A 22,976-nucleotide genomic window follows, 5' to 3' on the forward strand; every position below is an offset into this window, starting at 1 on the left:
CCTAAGGAGATGACAAATGAGATATTTTCCCTACTTATCTGTGTGATCTTGAGCAATCACCTAACCTCTCGAACCTCAAACTTCCTCATCTACACGATGGAAGGGGGAAGAGAGGGAAGGGAGAGGAAGGGATGGGGGGGGGGGGAGGAGACTCTTTCCAGACCATTTGCCAATAGGGCCAAGTGTGCAAAGTACTGGTTGGGACCATCACAATAAACAGCACCATCTAAGATTAGTGACAGAATCTGGGCTATCTAGGATAGCTTGTCCTATCTAATGCTCACAACAGCCTTTGAGCATGCTCTGACTTGGCCCTTGAGGAAGCTGAGACTCTTGCCTGAGGAAGGGTACAAAGCTAAGTTAGAAGGCTAAGATGGGACTCAGTCTCTGGGAGATGGGGGTGACCACCATCAGAGGACAGTCGGCCTGAGGAAGGCTTACTGTTTTCTCATGCCGCCGTAGATCAACATAAAACCTGAGCTATTTCTGTCTTTGTCCCCTTCCAAGCTCTCCGCAAGCCACAGGGCATGTGCACAAGAATAATCAGTCAGGACCCCGAGGTTCTGGTGTGAAGAAATGGAGACACCAACAGATAACCTAGGGCAACAGGGGTGGAAAGGACACAGGCTTCCCTGTGGGATAATCAGAGCACACAAGCATATCTATCAAAGGCCAAAACATGTCCACGGGAGCTAGACAAACAGCTATTATCTCCCACCTGGGGGGTGGTATAACCGAAGGCATACTTGTCTGCAGTGACTGAGTGTCAGCCATGAGAGGGGACAATCCCAAGATTCAACAGTGTGCAGGGAAGAGGGTTCCCGTTGGCCATGTATCTGTCAAAACAAGCAGCCTTGAACTGTGCCTTTGGAATAAGGCCCGTTGTTCTAAGGTTGTACAAACCTGGCCCGGCTGTGACCTTTTCCTGGGTCCCTGGAAGACAGAACAAACTTGCCTTAGAGGTAAAGAGGTGACACAGGGGACTTAATAAGATGAAATCTGAGGTTTCCAAAATGTCCCAAAGCTAGGAACCAGCTCACCTACGGCAAAGACGAGCACCGCACTCTTTGGGCTCCTATCTGAGAAAAGGTGAACATAAATCATTTTTTTAAAAAATGTGCCTTGGGTGCCTCTCCTCATCAGGGGCTCGAGCCCTTTCCAAACAGCCTCCACTCCCTTTAATCCAGGCGAACACGGACAGAGAAAAGCCTGGGAGAGAGGCACTGTTTTGGGTGCGTGCAGCCAATGAACAAATGCGGCTCAATCTCTACCTTAAAGACAGAGGAGATTCACTGGGCCGGGGAGCATGTCAGGACACCGTGCCTGTCTCTGGCTGTTCGCTACACTGCCCTCTGGTTTGGAGAGTGAGAGACAGCCAGGGACTTCTTGTGTGTGCTAAGCATTGCAACCTGCAGGTCTAAGCAAACCGGAGTGGGTGGTGGGGTGGCAAGATAAAAATGTTCAAAGAGACTGAAGAAACTCAAACAACAGACGCTAAACTTTTATTTATCCCACTTACACTCCTTGACTTGAGTAGGATTTGTTGATCCAAAAGTAACAGGATACACAAGGTGGGGCGGGGAACAAGATGCTTTAGATGTGGAAATTGACGTCTTTTCCCTTCTTTTTAGTTTAAAAACAAAAAGGGAATTCAAGGAAAAGAGACTAGAGGAGGAGAGAGAAAGAGACGAGAAAAGAGAGATGAAGAGAGGAGCCCGGAGTATGCTACCCGCGGGTTTCCTACCCGGAGAGCCAGAGCCAGAGCGCGCTTTTCCGCAGCCGCCGCGGGCTTGGAGCTTTTAAGGGTTTCTAATCCTGGAAGGCTGTCTGACATCACCCCGTTTCTTGTCGGCTGATGTTTCGTACAAGCCTCTCATTTCCTCAGCGATCTCGGAGCCGCCAATTACTGCACCGATCTGGTGTTTATGTTTGCCCCGTCCTGAGCCTGGCCCCGCGCCCGCCCGCGAGCTTGCGCTTCCCCGGCCGCGCGGCCCGAGGGGGTGGGTGGGGGGCCCTGGCCCGCGCACCCCAGCGCAAGGGAGGGGTCCCCCTTCATTTTTTTTCATTGACTTCAGCATCATGTGATCAGGAAGTCTGGCCTCCCTCCATTTCCCCTCCCGACTGAAGGGAAACATTGTGTAGCAGCCCGCCGCGGCCACTGGTGGGATGGCCTTCGCTGGCCTGACGTAGGGAGATAAAAATAACCGGCATATTTAAGGCCGGAGCAGGAATCCCGGCGCTCACACGCGGCCTGGTCAGTTCCCGACGCCGCCAGCAGCGCTCCGCGCAGCATCCTAGCTGTGGCTGCGCCAGCCAGCTCGGGACCGCCTGCGCTGCAGATCTTGCCCTTGGCCTTGACCTGGAGACCCAGGCACCTCGCAAAGCCCTCCCCTCCCCGTCCTCAGAGGTCTCTGGTTCTGCGTGCTGCCTCCTTGGAGTTAGGAAAGGAGAAAGCAGGGCAGGATGGTCCCTGAGAAGGTAGCCAAGAAAACCTGACGCCCCCAGGGAGTTGTTAGGACAGCCTTTGACTCAGGGGAAGGTGACAACAAGCTGCCATTCCAAAAGCTGTCCTTCTCCAGTCACGCTCCCTGGAGTCAGTCACACCACTGGGTGCCTGCGCAGGCTTCTCTACCTCCTTTGACGGTGGTTCCAGATTCCAGCTGCCTGTTGCAAAGATTTTGTAAACATGTGGCAGAGCTAGAAACAAAGAAGCAACATTTGTCAAAAAAAAAAAAAAGAAAAGAAAAGAAAAGATGCATTATCATCAGCACCCGCTGAATACCTAATAGTTGGAGATAATGTAGATTTCCCAGTCTGGCCATCCAGCAGATGCCACACACCCCCAAGCCAGTTCCCTCCAGTCCTCCTCCTGTGCAGGGACCCAGAAAACAGAAAAAGAGGATACATTCCTCCTGCCCAGATGTGCTCCTCCTCTCTCCCACCAGCAAGCCTCATTATGCACCATACTTACCTGTCTGCACTGGCATTCCCATGGCCACGCCCTCGTGTCAAACCAAGTACCCTGTCCAAGAGGTGCAGATGTCTTATTTTACACAAAGGGAAACTGAGGCTGGGGGAAGGAATCAATGTGCCAATAGGCACCACCTCAACTCAGTAGCATCAACAGTGCCATGGTGATTTCTCATTTTGGAATCCAGCTCCCTTTTGCTGTCCCTCCTCCCCAAACCCAATTCAGCAATGGTGACCTGCAGACTCTCAGCTCTGCCCTCATTCTGAGCCATAAACAAGTTTTTACTTCCAATTAAAAATGAGAAGTCTCCCTGTCTTCCGTTGTCTAAAGCAACAAGATATTCCAAAAGTTCTGGCAGAGTTTCTCACCTAAAAGGCCAGATGTGCTGATGAAAAAGGACTGGACACCCCCTCTCTACCCCTCCCCTTTCTTTTTCATTACAAACATGAAAAATAGCTAGTTATCTGGGTGGAAGAGGCAAAGAAATTTGGCTTAAAAAGAAAAAAAGAAAAAGACTGAGAAGGAGGGGGGAGACTCCAAGGATAAGTGTGGTTTGACTGATTCTGCAGCTCCCAGCCAACTGGTTGACAATTCCTGTCCTCAACCCATGGCTGTGAGACTGAATGGATAGAGGGATTGGGGAAGAGCGGTACAGCAGATCAAGATGCATCAGAGCCACATGTGCTGGTCAATGCCTTAGTGTCAGTCACATTATTGTATTCCTGGAAGGTCGGTGTCGCTGTCCCTGCTGTGACTTCCACAGTAAGGACGTCTGAGCATGGCATTTGAACCCAGACAACTGACTTCCAGAAGCCCAGGTTGTTAACTGCTCATCTAAATTCCAAAAGATGAGATGTCAGAGAAGTATCCACTATTCCCGAAACTCCTCCTCGGTCCCAGCCAGGTTTGTTGCTGAGGGAAGGCTTCTTCTCTGGGGTCCTCGGATCTCGGAGGGATGAGCTGAAAACACAACCGAGCCACGAGCGCCCTAACGGCAGTCCTGGTCCATCCTCTGCTCTAGCTTACCACACGTCACTGACACAAACGTCTAATGGACTGGTAAGCCATCAAAGAAGACACCCGGGACAGTCAGCATCCCCTCTACTCCCCTTGTGTGTCACTAATGATTGTAACATCGATCAGGCTATTTCTTCTACCCGGAAAACACCTGAAGACAGAAATGGTGACTGGCCTGGTCAGTATGGAAATGGTGGCAGCTCTCTAAATATTTTCTGGATAATGAATTATAATCCTGCCTTAGCCCTCCATTACCCTCCTCATCGATCACTATAGGCGCTAGTCTAGATTTTTCTCTACCTCAGCACCTCGTCTGAGCTTCCCCCCGAGAACTTGCCACAGTTGTTTTCTGCTTCCTTCTCTCCCATAACTCCTGACTGCAGGGACCCCCCCTCTATTTGCCTACCCTAGTGCTCCTCACTTGGATTAAAGTGCCACACTCATTGTGGCAGTCAACAAACCCTCATGAAACCAACGAGCAAATGAATGAGCGTGAGAGTAAACGGGTGGATGGATGAATGGACGTGTGGATCAACTCTCCTGGAAAGAAGTCTTACCTCTCTGTGTACGATACGTACATTCCGAACTCAGTTGTGAAGTATAGAAAGCTACCGAAATAGTGTCATGGCGCACATCATATTAATAAAGTAACTGCTTTTTGTTTGTGACCACTCCAAATCCAAGACTCATCCATATTGATGATAAAAAAGACATGAAAGGGGGGGCTATTGAATGAAGCCCTTCTTCTCATACAATGTGGGCTCCAGTGGCCACTATCGCTCGGGCTCCACACAGACTCCCTTTATGCCGTTCTGTTTTCATTAGCTCGGGTAACTTGCCAACGAGTGATCCTTTGGGGCTGAAATTTTCCATGCTGGGTCTTGGCAAAAGGTGAATTTTGGGGAAACGTTTGAATAAAATCCCTTCAGCCATTTTTCAGTTTGATGAGGATTTTTTTTAATAAAAAAATACATTTTTTCCCTCGCCTTTAATTGAAGACATTTTTAGGCCACAGGAAACGCCAATTCAGTTGAACTTTTATAAAATTGGAACTCAGATCTATACCCACCTAAGGAAACAGGAGAGATTATTCGGGGCTGAAGAAAAAAATAATTAAAAAAAAAGCCTAAAATGTAGTTTAAAGCCCCATTACAGCCTTCACGCTCATGGTATCTGCTCTCCCAGCTTGGGCTATGTAGCCATTCCGTTATTTAGTAGATCACAACAGCTCCAAACTGTTCAGAAGGCTTATAAAACTTAGATTTTGGCTCTTCTGTCATGATGTACGATAGCATTTCCCGCTTGCTTTTGTCTCAAGTATCTTTCTTCAGCATTCGACCAGGAATATACGATCGCCTCTAAAGAGAGCAGAGCCGGGCTTCCTGGCACAAATGGATCAGTCTTTCAAGGCCAATCATACAATTTGCTTTCGGGAGTTTTCTCAGACAAATGCTAACCAGAGCATTTTATCTAGTATTGGATTTTCTCAATATTCCCTTCGATATCAAATTCTTGCTTTCTTATTCATGGGAAACTACCATGAACTGGTCACATCAGCATTCTGGCCACAAAATTCTTTCTAGAAAGCAGCGGGGAGTCAGAAAAGCCTGGGTTTGATTCTCAGCAAATTCCATAAACTCTCTAAGACTCAGTTTATTTGCCAGGGAAATGGGGATAATGAGGTTGACTCAATAGACACTTTGATGATTAACTTAGGCTAATTGTCGGCCCCCTCCTTGCCTGCTACAGTACCTGGTAATGAAATCAGTGATTAAATAAAGAGCAAGATCCCTTTCCCCGACCCGTCTGGTTTTTTTTGTTCACATATGCCGTCTTTGTGTGGTCTCTGGGGCACCTTGTGTCTCTCTCTGTCTTAGGATTCTCTCAAGGTGACTCAGCTGATCTGAAGCCCCTGAGAAACTGCAGAATCAAGAATACTGAGCGTGCATGTCCATTCGTGCCGCCTTCTTGCAGGGATGTCAGCCAGTGAGCCCTCTTCAGCTGTTCATGGTTCGTTTCCTACCAGAGGGCTCTTTCCCACCTGTGTAACATAAGGGTGTAGCTGGGTAATCAGATACATGGATGAATGAAAGAATTTAGATCTATCTGTTCCTTATAGACCCTGACTTCAGAAGCAAGCCTTGAATTTCTAAGCAAACTTTACTTAACCCAGGCCTTGTGAGAGCCAGGATTTGTTAAGGGTGCACACTCCCCAAGTGGTTCTATTTAGCAATAAGCAGGCAGGGGCCTCCAATCAGTCCCTTGTCGGGCCCCAGCTTCCCCTTTTCAATTTTGTCCCGCTTAGACCCAGAAAGGCTTCAACAGAAGAAAACATTAGAGGAATAAAAAGAAAGAGGGAGGGAGGGAGGGAGGGAGGGAGGGGCCAGCTAAGGCAGCACACCTCCACTTCCTCCTGCTCAGCGACATCTGAGTTACTGGGTTTCCCGTCATAAGTTTGACTGGGTTTCTTGCCTCCTCTTTAATAGTTACATTTATGAAATTTCAAGATGATTGAGTTCCAACTATGAGCCCTTGCTTTTGCCCATCTTCTATCATCCGGTCCACATCCCGTTTCACAGATGAGAAACAGGCCCAGAAAGGGTTGGGAGTTACCAGTGGAGACACAGCTGGAAGATGCCACCTCACTTTAAGTGAGCTTTCCATGCACAGAGGTTCTCAGACCTTCCCACCCTCTCACAACCATGGAATATCTGTGTAAGTGTGTGTGTGTGTGTGTGTGTGTGTGTGTGCACTCACCCCCACACACATAAGCTTAATGTCTATTTATGGGAATGGAAATGTGTTTTATGGATTCGAAGCTGAAAGACGTCTATCTATGAATCAAACAGGGTGTGAGCATCATCTAGGAATAATATATACTAATTTCACAGCAGGAACAGCTCTGGAGGGGAGAGGAGCAGCCATCAGGATAATGAAGAGAAACTTTCAATTGCATTTGGCCAAGTTTCTGTCTCATAAGCTGGCTGTAGTCATCTGATGTTTTTTTACTGGGTTTTGTAAGTCTTCTTTCTCTCTTTCTTCTTTTTGTTTTGTTTTGGTTTTCGAGACAGGGTTTCTTTGTGGGGCCTGTCCTGGAACTAGCTCTTGTAGATCAGGCTGGCCTCGAACTCAGAGATCTGCCTGCCTCTGCCTCCCAAGTGCTGGGTTTAAAGGCATGCGTGCCACCACCACCCGGTGTAAATCTTCATTTTTATAATCTTTTTTTTTTTTTAGATAGCAGCATTTCCTGGTATTCCCATTTCTTTCCATGTACACTCTTGCATCATTACACAGACACCACACACACACACGCACACACACACACACACACACACACACACAACCAAAGGCCCATTCAATCTCTGGCAAGTACATGCTCAGCTATACCCTCCCCCAAATAACCCACACACTCGCTTATGTTGAAGGGCACACATTTAAACACAGACACCCTGCCTGGCAGCCCCAGCCTCTGACCACCATCTCTTCTTCAGTCAAGAACAACAAAGCCAGACAAAGGGACCTTAAAACCTTGGGCATTGGAATAACACCCACTGGGCAGTGGGGTCACCTGGAGTTGGGCAGAGGACGTTTGGGACCTTCTCTCAGGAGCGGTCTTAGCTTCGCAGCAAAGCTAGCAATGGTCAGAGTGAGGAAGAAGCGCTCTTCCCCTGGCTCATCTGGGAAGGGACAGAGTTAAGGAGCAGAGGGAAGTCTCAGGGTTTTCACAGCTTGGGTGGGAAGCAGTAAATGTGTGGGAAACAACCTCCTAAGAAACCATAGCAACACCCACTTGGCGGCTCTGGATTGGACCTTGACCAGACATTTATTAAGCAGCCCCATGAGCTGTGGTCTCCAGAAGAACAATACCAAACTGATCAAATGTTAATAGCTTCAATCTGTTCCTGCACGAGGAGCCCCTCCCCCTCCCCCTGCCTCTCTGCACATTGCGTGGCTGCCTCCAGCCCGGGCTGAAAACAGCTCTGCCCCTGTTTCAGAGCCTGAGTGCTGGGCCAGGACCGTGAGGTGCACGCAGGTGAGTCAGGCGTGCGGATGGAAGGTTCTTGGGGCCTCAGCAAGGCCACTCTTCGCAAGGACTGTGCAAGGGGAGATATTCAAGAGCAGCTCCCGGGGCCGTTCTCAGAAGGCTGTGTTTCAGAATTACCTGGTGCGCTCTAAATGCAGTACCCGTGTCTGGATTCCACAAAACCCAGCCCAATCAGCTCTGAACCTCCGAGGGTGGAGCCTGACTGTTTATCACGTTTAAAGCTCCCCAGACAACTCTAGCTAAGAACCACAGCATAATTTCTTCCCTCTGTTAGATGGCTGAGAGCAGAAAGGACCAGGGACTTGTCTAATGTCACAGAGTCGGTGAGTCAGTGCTTCTAATAGAACCCTGCCGTCCTTGCTCCTAGCTCATAGCAATGCGCATTTGTCTGGGCTCCAACACTTTACATAAGTATGCAATGATTTCTGTCTCTCTCTGTCTTTCATTGATTCATCTTGAGTCCTACTTGAAAGAAAATGGATCCAAGGAGAGTGAGAAATAGCAGCGCTCACACTGATTCCCAGCATCCATCATGGTTGTTAGATTGACTGTGTCTCACTACGGGGTCTCTTTGCCATCTTCCCAAGTTCCTTTCTTCCCATGGTAAAACCTGGGAGATTTCTCCACCTCCTCAGGCCTCATCACTGCTCCTATGTGATATGCCCAAGCCAGTTTGCTTCCTAAGGACAGAGTATCATCCTGGGAAAACAAAAATCAAAACCCACCTAGTCCTTGGTTTTTGTTCTCGTCCTGTGGGAGTCAGGGATGGTCATAGACAGCTGTAGTCCCAGCACTCAGGAAGTAAATCAGGAGGTTTAGTTCAAGGCAAGCCTTGGTTGAATACAGAGTGTTGGGCCAGCCTGAGCTATGTGGAAGCCAGCCTCAAAAATAAGTAACAATGTAAAAGCCTCAACAGTGCCTCTTAACCATCTTCGGAATAGGCAAAGGCTCTCCAACCTTCCCCATAGAGTCACCCCATCCTTTCTAGGATACACACCTCCTACATTGTCCCCTCAGCCAAAGTCTCTCAGGCAGGCCATTGCCAGCAGGCTCCAGAACACTAAGCCGCTTACGCATTGCACAGGGTCCATACAGCCCATTTTGGGCCAGGACAGGAACTCTAAGCTGGAGGTTTAGAGGCAGAAGTCGCATTCATGGAACCACTGCTGTGAAAGAGACGAAGCCAGGTCCTAAGAGACTGTAGGGTAACCTGCTCCTGTAACCTTCTCAGGGAGATGTCAAGAGTGAACCCTTCTGAGAAAGGGATGGGACATTGGATCTGTTATCTGAAGGAAGTGGAGGCGTTTCAAAGGAAGAAGAAAGAATCCAGACATGGGGGAGGCACAAGAGAAACCCCAAATGCTATCAGTAGTGAAAGCTGGCCAGGGAGCAGGAGAGTAAGGAGGAAGGGAGACAAAACAAGGCAGGAAGAAGATCACGTGAGTCCTTGTAGATCATGGGAAAGGTCTATGGTTCCATCTTTGGACTTTAGTGGAGTGACCGAGCAATCCAGTGTGCCCAGGATGAGAAGTTTCCCAAAATGTAGGACTTCTAATGCTCAGATGTTGACGGGGGAGGCGGGGTGATGGGAAAGGATGAAGGATGAAGCCATGCAACCCAACTGGTCTATTGGTTGTGGCGGGGTACCACTCTTTAGAAGGTACAAAGATTGAAGAGAGGGCAACAGATTTCAGTAGTTGCATTTGGGACTTTAGGGAAGTAGCCAAGTGGAGCTGTTAGCTAGGCTCTTTCCTCGAGATCCTTCAGACAGACTTGGGTTTCAGAACCAGCAACACAGAGAGGGTAATGGAATGATGGGGGTTGAATTAAGTAACCTAGAGAGTGTGTGTGAGAATGTAAAACCTACAGAAGGACTACAACCCAACCCGAAGAAATTCCTAGTGTACAAAGATCTGAAAACGAAGGTAAAAAAACGAGCAAAGGAAACCGAGAAGCAGTAGTCAGGAATGTGGGGTCTTGACACATGGAAACCAAGTGGCTAACAGGATAGAAACATCCACCATGACCAGTGACACTGAGGACTCAGACCTAAGAACTAGGAAACGCCTAGTAAGTTGGGCGTGTAGACGTCAGGATAGCCTTGGGAAGCCCTGAGAGTGGAGATAGATGGGACAGTGACTGGGAGGGAACGAGATGGGGTCTGTGCATTGGAAGAAAAGATCTTTGAGGAATTTGGTTGGGAAGGAAATTGATGGTGTGGGAGCCAGACAGAGGTACCTGGGCGGGGGGTGGGGAGGGGGACAGGCTCTAATGTCACAGATCTGAGCACAGTTCATCACAATGGGAAGGAGCCAATGGAGAGGAAGAAACCAGTGGCATAGGAGAAGAGGTGTTCTCCACTCCCACAATGCACTGCAGTGTGGGCACACACGCCACCCAAACACTCGGTGCATTCTGTGTCATAGGTGCTTTCCCTCTGACCACAATGAGGATGGCTCTCGGCTGTGATCCAAGAGTGACCTTGAGAAGCCTTTCCTCCTTCTTTACACAGCCCAACACGAACATCTCACCGTGGCATCTAAACAGACGGATTTCCATGTTACCTCTCCCAGGAAAAGAGGCAAGAAGAAGCAAACTTATAGCAAATCACACACACACACACACACACACACACACACACACACTGGTTCTGGGTCACATGCATGGAAAGAACAAATGAATGCTTTCACTAATGAATAACAATGAACTTGGAAATGCCTGTGAGCATCAGAGTCCCTCCTGGGTTGGCTTGAGATAATGCTCTCTGCTCTCCAACCGGCAGGGCCCACAAAGGCTGCCATCCCTGGAAGGGAGCAGGCAGCAGGAGGCAGGGTGGGGTGGTCTCCTGATGGAGATCACATTCTTCCTTCCCATTGTTCCTACCGGCTGCAAAAGAAAAACAGAACGTCCACTAAGGCCTGCGTGTTCACCTTCTCTTCTCCCCCAGCAGGGAGAGAACAGATGGGCGTAATTTATGCCCACACCCTTCCTCAGCAGCCCTGGCACTCAGCAGAGGGGTGTAAGGGCAGAGTCCCACCCAGGCTCCGCAAACTTCTCTCAGCGCCTAGGCAAGAGAGCCACAGCAGGGCATCAGGGTAGGGCTGGGAGCAGGAGAGGACAGAATAGAGGGAGGAGGAGGAAGAGGAGGAAGAAGGGAACTGCCACTGGGAAGTATCCTTGGCATGGCAGTCCATGTGTCAGCTCAGGGCATACCGTATTATCTCTGTGTAATTTGTGGCTGCACAAGGAACAGAGGTTTTCTGTTGTTTATTTGTGACAGGGTCGCCTACACCCTGGGCTGGCTCAAATTCAGAAGAGTGATGTTGAATTCTTGATCCTCCTGCCTGTGCCTCTCAAGTAGTGGCGTGTGCAACTTCACCTGGCCCTAGGAGCAGCCCCAGGCACCTGCTGCCAAGTTGAGGATACTGAGGTCCAGGGAGGAGAAGAATTTTCTCTGGAATTACCCAGCTATGAGTGGCTGCAGAGCCAGAATCCCAATCCATGTCTGTGTGGTTCCAAAAACGATGCCCAGTCCATCAGAACTCACTGTAAAATGAGGTCACATCTCCACTTGGCCCCTCGCGCTCCCTCCCACCCATCCTCTGGTGTGAGAAATGGAAGGAAACTTGTGGTCCAGGAGCCTCTGCTGAGCGGCTGGACACTAATGAAAACAGGCACGGGAGGGCAGAAGACAGTCCCGCAGAGGAATATGATGTGGAGCCTTGGAAACAGACCAAAGGCAGCATCCTGTCAGATGAGGGTTTCTGGAACTTTCTTTTGGTATCAGCCCTCTGTAGGTGGCACGAGCCAATCCTGAGTGCTAGGAGAAAAGCTAGAGGGGATATTCTGAAGAAGGCTGACCTCTAGGTCACCAAAATGCATGTCCAGCAGCCACCTGCCCCTTCAGTCAGTGGCCATTGAGGTCAGAGTCAGGGTTAGTGTGATGGAAGTTAGACTGGCCCCAGGTCCCCCACATGCTCTAATATCCCTCCATTTCCTCCCTGCCTCCTTATTGATGTCACTTGCCTATGGGATGTGGTATTTCTTACCCATACTGGAAAGACTATTAGGACCAGGGCCTTGAAACTGAGAACATTTGAGAGCCGTGATCACTCCCATGTCACCAGGGCCCACTGCAGGGCCGGACACCCAGCTGTGGCTAAGTCAAACCTACTTTTAATAGCTATCCATATTGAATTCATAAACAGTGCAGGTCCCAGATGGGAAGAAGCCAGACACGTTTATATGCTGGTAGTAATCTGCAAGACTAATGCTGTGAGTGTCTATGTTTTACAGGTGAGCTAGGAGAACCTAGGGAGGCCCAGAGAAGGGGACTCTCAGAAGGGGAAGCAGGCAGGATTCAAATACATTGGTATTAGGATCTAGAACAACCAAGATTGAACCAGGAGTATGCAAGGTGTAGTCTATGGGCTAGAGCCTGTCTGCCACCTATTTTATGAGTACTTTTCCTGAAACATGGCTACCACTGTTCATTTTCCTTGTATGTAACACAATGGCATTGTACTGCACAGTGGCATAGTTGAGTGCTTACAACAGAAACAATGGAGTCTCACAGAATGGTTATTACTAGCCTTTCACAGAAGGTGCCCACATCCTGGAAGGGTAGGTTGTACCTACAATCATAGCACCCAGAAGGCCGAGGCAGCCTGAGTTCAAGGCCAACTGGGGTTATGGAGTAGGATGCTGTCAAAACTGAAAGGAAAAGACAGGCAAGATGGCTCAGAAGGTAAACGTGCCTGCCAAGAGACTATCAGTTTAATCTCTTAGCCTCATGCTGCTGAAAGAGAGAACAGATGCCTAAAATTTTGAAAGCTGACCTCTGACCTCCAAAAGGACATCATGGCACATGAATATACTTACACATATACAGAAAATAGGTAAACACATGTGCTCTTTAGAGCTTTTTAAAGAGAAGAGTGGGAAGGGAAGGAATTGAGGAAGAGATGGAAGGAGGGAAGTAGAAAGGGAGGGAGGGAGGGAAGGACGGAGGGAGGGAGGGACAGGAGGAAGGTAAAACACTGTTCACACCTGCTCTTAGCCATAATTCTAAGCTTTCTCCCTCCATAAGTTCACTGCTTTCAACAGTAGGGGAAAGACCATTTTTAAAAATATGCAAAGACCCATGGTGTGCTGGAGAAGAACTTAGTGGCTTTATCACTAAGTGACCAGAGAAGTGATTTGAAAGGACATTAAGCTGAGGTCTGAAGGACAAGAAGCAGTCATGGAAAAGTACCTGAAGCGAAGGGCCTGGGTGGCACCACGACCCAGAGATGTACAGGAAGCCAGCATGATCAGGCCTGAGCATGGTGCATAGGCAGAAAAGAGTCTGGCTTGGAGGCGTTCCAGAAAACGTGTGATTAGATAAGTGGGCCGGGAGAAGACCTGGAGCCCCCTCCCTTCCCTGGCGCGTCTCGTCCCTCTGAGCTGTGAAGTTTGAGGTCACTGTGCGCCATCCTCCTGGGACTAGCACGGTCAGCAAAAGACGTAACAGAAAAGCCCTTGGCAAGCCGAAGGGCAGCCCCAGGGCAGATGGAGGCTGGTGACACTCATACTGAAGTGAGCTAGAAGCTTCACGGCACTAGAGAGCTGTAGGATCCGGGAGCCAGCGGCACTGTGGCTTGGGCCAGAGAATTGTGGCACTCGCTCCCAGTCAGGCTGAGTCATCACTCAGCCTTTCTGGGCCCAAGAGCCTCCTCTTTACATGGTCCATAGAAAAGGTGGCTGGGGATGGGAGGCCCTGAGGACCCGGAATAAAGCACCAAGAACGTCATGTAGATGGTGACCTAGTTTACAAGGGAAACGTGAACAGGAGGCAAGGAGCTGAGCAGAAGACCGAGGGGGACAGTGGGAACATGGGTGCGCTGGTAGTGGGGGTCAGGAAGCAAAGACGAAACGCCTGGGTAACATGTGACGACCAGATTTCTAACTGTCCTTCACTCAGCTCCTGACTCTTTTCCTGAATGCTAAACAGCTGTTCCCGTGGCTGGCTTGTCCCCTCTGGAAGGGTTGAAAAAATAGGTGCCCAGATAAAAGATCTGTAGCCCAGCAGCCCAGGCTGGCTGCGTGGTACCATCACTTATTAGCCAGGCCAATCTCCCCTCTCTAAAACAGAATACCGCCACCCACAAAATTCACTTCAAAGGTTATAAGGGCCAGGAATCATTATGTGCAGGGGGGCAGGTACTCTAAAAATATGTCAGAGTCTTCCACTCTTGGACTCCCCAGGGTCCAGTAAGTTGCCCAGACGAGACTGTAGATAGCACAGGACGGATTGCTTGCCGCAGGGTCTAGTCTTCTAGACAAGTCTTCTCCGGACACAGAGAAGACTCTTAAGAAGCCGCAGGGTGCCAAATGGTCTTGGTTTAGGCAAATGAACTGATAATGAACTGAATGAATAATATCAGTTCATTCACCTGACGTGATGTAAGGAGTATTCGCTCTGTGTGGACCCTATAGGAATGGAGGAAATAAGAGAGAGGAGGAAGAGGAGGGCTGAGAGGCAGAGGGATGATCAGCCTCGGTGTGCACACAATTGTCCAGCGGCCGAGTGTACCTATTACATGAGTGTCATCGCCTCGTGTTCCCGCACGCCAGAAGAGGCAGGAAAATCCACTTCAGTCCAAAGGCAAGTGGTCATGAGGTAGAAGGGGGCTATTTGGTAACAGGAAGTAGACCAGAGGAAGGAAGTAGGGAGAGAAGAGGAAGTTAATAGGATGGGTGAATATTATCAAAGTATCTTGTGTGCATGTATAAAAGCCTATTTTTCATTACAGTTATTTAGAGGTTATTGCAGTGCACATGTGGGGGTCAGAAGACAGCTTACAGTTCTCTCCTCCTACATGTGGGTCCTAAGGATGACACCCCGGTCCTCAGATTTGGTGGTCAGTGCTTCTGCCTACTGAACCATTTCATTGGCCCAAACCCTATTGCTTTATATAATCAATACAAGCTAGCAATTGTTTAAAGCACAGAGTGTGAACCCCTTGAGTTTTAGATGGCAGGCGAATGGGGGTTCAAACTCAAGCCATTCATCTTCACAGTTCTTTGTATTGGGGGCTGGGCATACAGCTCAGGGGCAGAATACTGACCTGGTGTGTGAGGTCCTGAGAGCCATCTTCAGTGCTGAAAGAAGAACGCAAAACATGCAAACTTGAGTGGAGGCTGCGAACACTAGTATGTAGGAGGCTGATGCTGTGGGAGTTCCTTCAGCTCCTTCAGCCAATCGCCGCTGAGTTACCAGCCCATTGGGGCGTGGTCTCTCCCTTTAAAAAAAAGCAGCGGCTGTCCTCCACTCTCTCTTTGTCTTCCGGCTCCGTTTCCGGCCCCTGGACTCCTTTCCTGTTCGCGCGGAGGGGCTGTTGTCTGGGACGGTAATCTGTAAGTTTTTTCCCCTTTGAATAAATAACCATTCTATTAATCATAATTCCAAACTGGTGTGGGATTGTCTGTGACTTACGCCTTCATCTGGCGCCCCACGTTTGGTTGTAGAACCCCCCCTTCCCCCCCACTCAACTGCTTGCTACCAGCTCGGCTAGTCACGAGACCTCCCTCAGCTGCGGCCTGTGCCCTGTGTGTGGAGCCAGCAGTTCAGTTAAACCCCACGCCTCCCAAGCTCCACAGGCTCGGGACAGTCTCTGCCTGCCTGGTTTGCTCTTTTCTGAGTTGTTTTTAAATTTCCCTTGTAAGTGCGGTGCTTTAGTGGCGTGAATCAGAACGACTCGGTCACGTGGAGGCATACGCGGCTTCCGGGTTGCTCTTTTCTACCCCTGGATTCTGGGTTTCTGGTTCCGTGTATGGAATTGATTTAATTAAACTTTCTTTCTTGAGCAACTTATATTTCCTAGTTTTTAACAAATACTAAGGCAGACACTGAAACAGGACCTGTTTAAGTCACCTTTGCAGTGGTTCTAGTCGCAACTTGGCAACAGCGCCGCCAACTAGACAAGAGGTAATATGGCAGTTTTTGTTTCCAACGCCAATTTTACTGTTTTCTTTATTAATACAATGGATTATGTCATGCAAGGTTTATATGACTATGGGAATATATTAATTTACTTGTTGCTAGGTTTCAGTTTTCTTTTCAATATTTTATCATTAAGAAAGATACGATTTTTACGGACTAATATTGAACAACTAGTTGAAAGGATTAAAATTATTGAAAATCAGGGGTTATCTGAACAAGTGGATACTATGATAGACAAAATTGACTCCATGTCCAAGGGTACTAGGAAGTTACCTGAAAGGGTACAGGCTGTTGAATTTGACGTTCAGATGTTACCACAAAGTTTTGATAAGGTAACAGATAGAATGAACCTCCAGAATGGGAACCAAAAAACTGATACCTTAGTGAAATTACTAGAAACACGGGTAGGTCAGGAGATTCAGGATTTAAGGGATACAATGATAAAAAGATTAGAAATGATTGAAGAAACTATTGGAGCTGGTGAACAGAGTAAGAAGGCACAAGGACAGGATACAATGCCACCGCCAGCTGTTAGAACTGGCTTACCCAGGGTCCTAACAACATACCCTGTAATTTATTCTGACAAAGGGTTAACTTCCAAAGGCTCAAAGGGAGTTAAAGAAGCTAGATGGACACCAATAGCAATGAATGATTTAAAAGAAATTAAGCAAGCTGTCGTTAACTTTGGCTTGCACTCTGCATTTGTTAAGGAAATGATAAGGACTTGGGCTTCTAATGTCAGAGCTACCCCCCATGATTTCTCTCAGCTAGTGTCTGCAGTTTTAGATGATGGGCCTTCCTTGATGTTTGGAATTTATTTCAGAGAAGAATCCAAACATATGGAACAGCAAGGAAGAGCAAAAGGTGTGGAGGTTTCCCAAGATCAAATTCTTGGTGTAGGAGCATATGCTGATCCACAGGTCCAAGCTCTTTATGATGAAGAAGTGCTGTCCTTATGTCACAAAGCAGCCTTGAATGCTTTGAATAGAATACAAGATCCAGCAAAAAGGGTCGAATCATATACCAGGGTTAGGCAGGGACAGAGAGAACCCTTTACTGACTTTGTGCAGAGATTAATTAAGGCTCTGGACATAGGGGTAACAGACCCAGAAGCTAGACGAATACTTCTTGAATCTCTAGCTTTTGAAAATGCAAATACTGAATGTAAAAAGATAATTGGGCCTTTAAGATCTAGATCAGCACCAATGGAAGAATGGATACAGCATACAATGAATGTTGAGATGTTTAGCTATAACGATGAATCCTGGGTAGGAGAAGCGATTTCCAAAGCTATGAGGAGACATCAAACTACCAGGTGTTTTAATTGTGGTAAATTAGGACATCTGAAAAGGGATTGCAGGCAAAGAAATCCTAGGAATAATATCTCCTCTGGGAATGACAAAAGTAGGAGATCTCAGCCTTCAGGTATATGCAGAAGATGCGGTAAAGGCCGACATTGGTCCAACGAATGCAGGTCAACAACAGACAGACAAGGCAACCCGATACCATCGGGAAACTCCTTGAGGGGCCTCTCGCAGGCCCCCAAGCCAAAAGTGGCCCAGTCATTCCCAGTTACAGTCGAAAATGTGTCTCACCAAGAAAATTAAAAACTCCAATGTCTGCCGTAAAAAGTAATACTGGTCTAAATGATGAATTACATGTGGAGAATGAGTCAAAAAATTCAGGAGGACAGAGTAAACGTATATTTTGGCAAACGTATATTAACGATCAAAGACCAAAGCTAAGAGTCTGTATAAATGGCATTTTTATTGAAGGCTTATTAGACACAGGTGCGGATGTAAGTATAATTACTCCAGAATCCTGGCATCCGAATTGGCCTCTTCATGAGGTAGATGTTCAGTTCCTGGGAATTGGAACCCTATCTCGTGTAAAACAAAGCACAAGATGGGTGGAATGCATAGGGCCTGAAGGGCAAATAGGAAGATTAAGGCCATATATAGCAAATATTGCAATAAATTTATGGGGCCGTGACCTGCTACAGCAATGGAATACCCAGATTAACATTCCTGTAGTTCCAGGAACTCACAATTCTGGGAAGGATATAATGAGGTATTATGGAAAAAGGTCACCAGCCATTCAGGCTGTACAAGAACACACAGCCAATAGCAAACCTTTAGAGGTACCAACAGCCCTACCTTTAAAATGGCTAACTGAGAAGCCAATATGGATCAAGCAGTGGCCTCTAGCTGAAGATAAGTTACAGGCTTTGGAACAGCTGGTACAAGAGCAACTAGATGCTAACCATATTGAAGAATCAACCAGCCCTTGGAATTCTCCTGTGTTTGTTGTAAAAAAGAAATCTGGTAAATGGAGAATGGTGACAGATCTAAGAGCTGTCAACAAGGTAATTCAGCCTATGGGTCCGCTACAATCTGGAATTCCTTTGCCTTCTCTATTACCAAGAGGATGGCCTCTTATAGTTATTGATTTGAAAGATTGTTTTTTCACTATACCTTTGCAAAAAAAGGATAGAGAAAAATTTGCCTTCACAGTGCCTACTTATAATAATTCTCAGCCTACTAGGAGATATCAATGGACTGTCCTCCCACAGGGGATGCTCAATAGTCCCACATTGTGTCAATATTTTGTTAATAAGCCACTGGAAATAATTCGTAAGCAATTTCCCAAGTCCATAATTTATCATTACATGGATGACATTTTATTATCTGATTCAAATAAAGATATTTTGGAAAGTATGTTTGAAGAAGTAAAGAAAGTTTTGCCTAGGTGGGGATTACAAATTGCCCCTGAAAAGATTCAAAGAGGAGATTCTATTAATTACCTAGGCTACAGAATAGGGTTAGAGAAAATTCGAACACAAAAGGCACAAATTAGGAGAGACCGGTTACGGACTCTTAATGACTTCCAAAGATTGTTAGGAGATATTTCCAGTCTACGACCAGCTGTTGGGATAACACCTGATCTAATAGTTCATTTAAACAAAACCTTAGATGGTGATAAGGATTTGAATAGTCCCAGAAAATTGACAGTTGAAGCAGAAAAGGAACTGACAATGATTGAGGAAAAATTACAGGAGGCACATGTGGATAGGGTCAACCCGAATCTTAGTTCCATCCTAGTCATACTGCCTTCCAGAATTTCTCCTACAGGGATTTTAATGCAGAGGGAAGATATTATTTTAGAGTGGATATTTATACCTCATAAACCAAGTAAAAAATTAAAAACTTATGTAGAAAAGGTTTCAGAATTAATTATAAAAGGTAAACTGAGACTTCGTCAACTAGCAGGTATAGACCCAGCAGAAATTATAGTGCCTTTTACTACTGAGGAAATAAGAAAGTTATGGGAAGATAATGAACCATGGCAAAGAGCTTGTGCTAATTTTTTGGGAGAAATTAGCAGCAACTATCCCAAAAGTGATAGACTTAACCTCATAAAGAGAACTTCTTGGATTCTTCCTAGAATTGTACGTGATGCTCCAATAACTGGAGCTCGGACATTTTATACCGATGCAAATAAATCAGGGAAAGCAGGTTATAAATCAGAAGAATTGAGTAAGGTGGAACAAAGCCCTTATAGTTCTGTCCAGAAGGCAGAATTATATGCCATTCTTATGGTGCTAAGGGATTTTAAAGAACCTCTTAATATAGTTACAGATTCACAATATGCAGAAAGAGTTATCTTGCATATTGAAACCGCTGAATTCATACCAGATGACACAGAGTTGACTTCATTGTTTATCGAGGTACAGGACATAATTAGGAATAGGCTTTGTCCAATGTACATAACACACATCCGGTCCCATACCGGTCTGCCTGGGCCTCTAGCACAAGGTAACGCTGAAATTGACCAATTATTGATTGGAAGCGTTCTGCAGGCCTCAGAATTTCATAAAAAACATCATGTCAATAGTAAAGGCTTAAAGAAAGAGTTTTCCATTACATGGCAACAAGCTAAGGACATTATAAAGAGATGTCCTACTTGTTCTTTCTATAATCAAACACCATTGCCTGCAGGGAGTAACCCAAAGGGTACTCAAAGGAATGAAATCTGGCAGATGGATGTGTTCCACTTTATGGAATTTGGTAAATTAAAATATGTACACCACACCATAGACACGTATTCAGGTTTTCAATGGGCAACTGCCCTGAGCTCAGAAAAGGCTGATTCGGTAATCACACATTTATTGGAAGTTATGGCCATCATGGGTATACCTGCACAAATAAAGACAGACAATGGTCCAGCATATGTATCTAAGAAAATGAAACGCTTCTTTGCTTATTATAATATAAAACACGTTACAGGTATACCAAATAATCCTACAGGTCAGGCAGTTATAGAAAGATCAAATCGTACTATAAAGGATATGCTAAACAAACAGAAAGGGATGAAAGATACCCCCAGAAATAGATTGCATAATGCTTTATTAACCTTGAATTTTCTTAATGCTAATGAGAAAGGAACAACAGCAGCAGAGAGGCATTGGATAATGGAAAAAACTTCTGAACTAAACCAACCTGTTTATTTCAAAGACGTGCTGACCTCTCAATGGAAGCCAGGAAATGTGCTACGTTGGGGAAGGGGTTTTGCTCTTGTTTCCACAGGAGAAGAAAAATTGTGGATACCATCAAAATTAATAAAGGTTCGATTTGAAGAGGAGAAACCTCTTGGAAAGGAGAAATGACAGCATCTACAATGATGATAACCATACAGGTGGTAAGAAAAGCATATAGAATGGGGGCAGGGTTCTGTTCTTATCTCCACAGGAAAACACTGATCTTTGAAAAGTTCAAGGGACCCTGGATATTTGAATACTGACAGATGGAAAATAACGGCCCAATAGGGACTATCAAGAAAACTGAATAGGTTCTGTAAGTACCATATACTAAATCATATTTCTAAATTTATAGAGCTGGTTTTAGAGTTGAACTCTGGCTCAGTCCCTCTCTAATTCCAAGCCTGTTGTTTAAAGAAAAACCCAGAGTTTCTGGAGTTTCTGTCTCATGTCAAGAGCCATGATATGGGACAGAAAGAAATATGAGTTTAGAAAACATCTTTACTTTTCTTCATATCTATCATACCTTCATTAAATATATCTATCATGTCTCTCATTGAATATAGGTATTCATGTATATGTCTATATAATTAATGTTTAAGTTTTCCACAATGAACAATGAGTTTTTCCTACAGTGACATTTGAAGTTTCCAGGAAGAAGATGGGGCCCCATAACAACAACTCCACCTGGTTGATATGACGTCATGATACTGATAGCGCTACTACAAGACCTGTTTTGGGTACCAGCTGCACAAGACGGTTCCAACGTGCTGAAATGGTGCACATCTTGTACAACATTCTGGCCAGACCTCCACAAAATACTCAGAGACTATTTGCAATTTTAAAAGACATTGATCTTGAAATTTAACCATCATTTTACTTTCACAGGATCCCCCAGAAAGAACGTCGCCCCCATGACAGCTGGAAGTAATTCTAGAGAACGACGTCCCCTCTCCCAATAAAGTTTGTCCTTGGGTTTAGGGACATCATTTAGGGGTTGGTTATAATTAGTATACGGTTGAGGGTTGGGGGAGGAATTTTATAAGCACAGGAATCTTAAAAAAAAAAAAAAAAAAAGGAGGGATAATTGGATTATGGGATAAATAGATTTGTACTTGTGAGTTATTGCTTTTAGACAAACATATTGGTATCGATTCTTATATATTGATACAAAGTTAAATTATGTTGACTATTTTATGCATGCATGCTTCATGCTTCTACCTCTGTTTAAAACATTTTTATGTATTTGTATATATATATTGTATTGATATATGTATATTTACCATATTGCATTGTACACTTCTACCTCTGATTAAGATACTTATATATTGTTTATGTATTGATATATATTTACCATATTGCAATGTATACTTGCACATTGTTTATATTTGGAGGTCTCATTGTCCTCATTTATTGCACACTTGTTTATTATCTCAGTCTTTAAGTTAGATAGATATTGAGAATTATATAGATCAACAGTCATCTAAGTTTGTCATTTATAATTAGACTAATCAGGTTCTTTAGATATATAGAGATTATATTCAGTATAGATAGATAATCTTCAACCTCTTCAAAGAGCTGTAGAAAATGGCCTTTAATCTAATTCAGAGTTCTATGGTAGGGAGACACAATCACTCCTGGCAACACTGATCTATGCCCGAGAGAATGTTGAGCACCAAAGACACTCCACCTGGAGCCTTTCTTCTTGGCAGAACTGGCCTTTGGGTAAAAAAATGCTCATACCTCAACTACTGACAGAGTTACAGAATATCCGTAAATGGATAAAACAAGACTGTCATATCCTGCCAAGACAGGGTAAGATAGTTTTGAAGTTTCTTGCCTTTGAAAATGGTATGTCAGTTACATCAGGCCTTAGCCAAAGTTGGTTGCTTCAACGCTGCAAATGTGACTTTGGGTGTTTGTCCAGGTAGCCAGTTGTCTCTGCGATTTGGTACATGTTCTGGAAGTTGTTTGATTGCACTTCCTAATTACTCAGATAACATTATTTCCCTTCTCAGATCTTCGATGGGATTGAAGATTATATAAATGTAGTTACTTTCCTTTCATGACTTGGCCAAGTTATTTGTTATACAAGACTTAAGCTAGTTAGAATAGGATATTTGTATTTATTGTATATAATTTCGTAGGTTTGTACTTATTGTATATAATTGCGTAGTAGGCTTAGAACTCTCTTACTTAAACAAAAGGGGGAGATGCTGTGGGAGTTCCTTCAGCTCCTTCAGCCAATCGCCGCTGAGTTACCAGCCCATTGGGGCGTGGTCTCTCCCTTTAAAAAAAAGCAGCGGCTGTCCTCCACTCTCTCTTTGTCTTCCGGCTCCGTTTCCGGCCCCTGGACTCCTTTCCTGTTCGCGCGGAGGGGCTGTTGTCTGGGACGGTAATCTGTAAGTTTTTTCCCCTTTGA

At 45.8% G+C, this 22,976-nt stretch overlaps 1 long non-coding RNA gene across 3 annotated transcripts in view; it reads right to left on the minus strand.

Annotated features, from left to right (window-relative positions):
* Positions 1 to 1,471: 1,471 nt before the first annotated feature.
* Positions 1,472 to 22,976, minus strand: part of LOC146891416 (uncharacterized) — a 30,687-nt gene continuing 9,182 nt past the window's right edge. For 2 of the 3 annotated variants that reach the window (XR_014997280.2, XR_015735094.1), the window contains 3 exons: positions 15,143 to 15,176; positions 2,972 to 3,022; positions 1,472 to 2,697 (listed from right to left, as the gene is read on the minus strand). This is a non-coding gene — a long non-coding RNA (uncharacterized LOC146891416). Of the gene's footprint in view, positions 2,698 to 2,971; positions 3,023 to 5,008; positions 6,030 to 15,142; positions 15,177 to 22,976 lie in introns of those variants that run through there. The other variant, XR_014997277.2, reaches the window with a different exon arrangement.

The sequence above is a fragment of the Myodes glareolus genome, chromosome 16 (genome assembly GCF_982192425.1).
Source record: "Myodes glareolus chromosome 16, mMyoGla1.1, whole genome shotgun sequence".
In the NCBI taxonomy this organism is placed as follows: domain Eukaryota; kingdom Metazoa; phylum Chordata; class Mammalia; order Rodentia; family Cricetidae; genus Myodes; species Myodes glareolus.